Source organism: Asparagus officinalis, chromosome 4 (assembly GCF_001876935.1).
Source record: "Asparagus officinalis chromosome 4, Aspof.V1, whole genome shotgun sequence".
NCBI classification, from domain to species: Eukaryota; Viridiplantae; Streptophyta; class Magnoliopsida; order Asparagales; family Asparagaceae; genus Asparagus; species Asparagus officinalis.
Genome location: NC_033797.1, coordinates 66,078,632 through 66,082,083, shown reverse-complemented (window position 1 = coordinate 66,082,083; position 3,452 = coordinate 66,078,632). Strand labels below are relative to the sequence as shown.

Sequence of the window (3,452 nt, the reverse complement as noted above, 5' to 3'; positions counted from 1 at the left end):
ACTTTACATATTTACTATCAACTAGATTAAGGGTGTGACTTCGTGCACGAGGTGCGGGCTTGTTGTGAAATCTCAGGCATATCGCAGGGTGGTTTGCTAGACAAGTTCATCACAAGGTGATGAAATTTGGGTTTGTACAATATTCACTTAATGATGTATTCTCTTAGGAAGAGAGAAGTAATATTGTAGCATGTTGACATATGACATGTGCTTGGACTAGACATAAGGAGGTTGAGGAAGGATCCTTGCTCCCTCGCTATGTGAGCTCTTATGGACGACCACCAATGATAGAAGATAGTCATTGTACCCTATCCGATGAACGTCTACTGTTTTTGTTGTTGTTTCCTATTGTGATGAGATAATAACGTACATATGGGGCAATGTCAAAAAAACAAATGATTAACACGAAGCCAAATTGAGTGCGTAGATCCTAAATGGGCCCAATCCGATTCTTTAGTGAATCGGTTCTTACACCTTGAAACTCTTCAGCATCAGGGTTGTAGCACGCCATAAGGAAAGGGCTGTACCTGTACCGTGGCAGTCAGAGAAACAAAATCATTTTGATGGGAGAAACCATTAGATCAAAGGAAAACATTAAGAAGGAAGGGAAGCCTATTATCTGTACCATCCCGCTTTTCTTCCATTCCCATACCAAGCGCCAATGGGTACCAAATCAAGACTGTCACCCAATTCTTCAATATAGTCACGTTTGACCTGATGAGAAATTATGGAACATCAGACTACAAGAAGTTTGATCAAGCGGGATGTTCGTCTTATCTCAAATTAGATGTACCTTTAACCAGGCATCAGTGCGCTTTGATGCACAATATCCAGCATCAATATCTAGAGTTTTTGCCATTATTCCTTCACATGACGATTTACAGGCATCTTCAAAAAAGGTGTTTATATTGGTTACTGTGCTTTCATTACTCAAATATGCTTCATCTGCTTCCACCTATACAACAGCAGAGGGAGAGAAATACAATAAAGATTTTATGTTAGCATCATCAATGTGAAAGTAATCGTAAAGACGAAGAAAAAATTATTGTGCATTGATGTTCATTCAGTTTTTGGGCAGTAATTAGTCTTGTGCAAATTCATCGATACGCAGAGCACACAAAATCCTTCATCTTATGCAAATTCATCGATATGACAACAACATATTATTATCTAACACATTATATATGGCCATAACTTCTTACTTGAAGTTGTCGGAGAACTCATAAACTTGCGAAATGCATCACATAAAAAGTGGCCCGAGATGTGTAGAAGAGCTTCTGAGTTTCTTTTATCCTGAACTCGACCGAAATTACTATAACACTTCTCCCCTGCCTCAGAACAGAACCTTCAACTCCAACAACTTCCTGCAAATAAAGATCCACACACTGGTACAAAACGACGTAATCCAGACGGAAAATTCCGTCTGGAATAATTAAAATTCCGTCCAGAAAACCTATTCCAGACGGAATTCCGTCTGGAATACGAGTCTAGTTTGTTTCCGTCTAGAATACGTTATTCTAGACGGAAATTCCGTCTAGAATGAATTCTAGACGGATTTTAGTAGACGGAAAAAAATACCGTCTATAATACATTACAGACGGAAATTTTCCGTCTGGGATAGGTATCCCAGACGGAAAATTTCCGTCTGGGATAGTAATTTCAGACGGAAACATATTCCGTCTGGGATAGTTATCCCAGACGGAAAATTTCCGTCTGGGATAACTATCCCAGACGGAAGTCTGCATACATACGTCTTTACAACGCAGACGGTTTTTCCGTCTGGGATACAAAAAATCTGTCTGGGATATTCTGTGCTGTTTCCAGCTTACAAACCTGTAAATCCAGCTTAAAAATCTGTAAATCCACTCAAATAACCCTGTAAATTCAGCTTACAAATTAAGAAACCACACCAACATGATAACAACTTAAATAAATCACACAACACCAACATGATACCAATTAACCACTTAAATAAACCACACAAAACAACTTAAATAAATATTCTCAACAAAGTAACACATGTTTTTTCATAAATAAATCACACACCAACATTATACCAACCTCATATATACTTTGTTTTTTCACACAACAAAGTAACACAATGTCAACTTATAAATCTGCCACACAACTGAATCAACTCACTATTTGTTTTGGGCTCAACACAAAGAAAGTTGTGGTTTAAAAATACAATATCGACGCATGACAAACCGATATCCAAGTCCATTTTCTCCAGAGAAGCTCAAAGAAACACATGCACCTGCAAGATAAAAAAGAAGGTGGCATTATTTTTAAGAATATGATATATTCCTAAATTTAGAAGTATGCTTAGTAATAACTAAACATGAGTAATAACTAAACATGAGGCCAAATTTGCGTTATATAAGTAGGATTCACAAATACAGTTGTATAGTATATTTTTTAAAAAGAAGGTTTTTAAGCACAATTAAGTCTACTAAATATGACTTTTTAGTAAACAAGTAATCAAAAGGGATAGTTGAAATTAAGAACCCCCCCCCCCAAACCCCAAACCCAAAAGAAAAAAACGTAGATGTTATAAATTGCACTGGATCTCGTATTCAGCTGCACTTTCCACATATCTCACCTGCACTTTCCACATATCCCAGGACCAGAAGCAACTGTAGCACTATATATACCAACATCATGGGCAAGGTGAGTAAGAATTAATTAAGCTAGCTCTTAACAAGAATTAAGCTCATAATTAACAAACTTTGTTTATTAGTTTTAATAGCATGAACAGGACTTATGTAGCATAACTGGAACTAGCTAGCTTCATAATCATGCGTTTGATTGATCATTAATCGTATCAGACTATCAGGTTACTTATGGACATCCAGGACATGGATATTTATATCCAAATCAATTTAGATATAAAGGAGCAATTTTGATCCCGCAATGTCACACTGTCATTGTGAAAAAGGTCAAAGAAAAAATAATGTAAGCATTTGTTTAAAAAATATACTATACAACTAACAATAATGAACCAAAATTTGCGTTATACTATACAAGAAACATGAGTAAAAAGAAGGTTGCATCCTCAAAACAACTACTTCCTAGTCATCCATCATTGTTATGAGCTTGCTTTCCTTAATTAAACTTTTCCACTAATAACTAACAACAATATGTGCAAGTATATTCATGACCACAAACACAAGCAAGCCCCCCACCAAATTCATGCTATAAAGTTAATTCATGCTATAAAGTTAATTTGGGCTACTCATATGCCTATGGACACATCAACCAAATTCATGCTATAAAGTTAATTTGATGAATAACAAGTGATTAGCATCACATCCCATGAGAGGGCCATAGATCCATACAGCTCAAAAGCCAAAAGATATTATATATGCACCAAAGTTCGTTGCCGGTGGATCTGCTACGAATTTTGGCACACACTATTATTAGTTATTTTCTTAGTAATAACAAGCTACAGC

General features: G+C 36.3%; 1 long non-coding RNA gene across 1 annotated transcript; it reads right to left on the bottom strand.

The window, feature by feature from the left end:
• On the bottom strand, positions 465 to 1,516 carry LOC109835991. The gene is made up of 3 exons (XR_002245770.1): positions 794 to 1,516; positions 626 to 714; positions 465 to 527 (listed from the first exon to the last, which is right to left on the bottom strand). It is a non-coding gene; the product is annotated as an uncharacterized LOC109835991 (long non-coding RNA).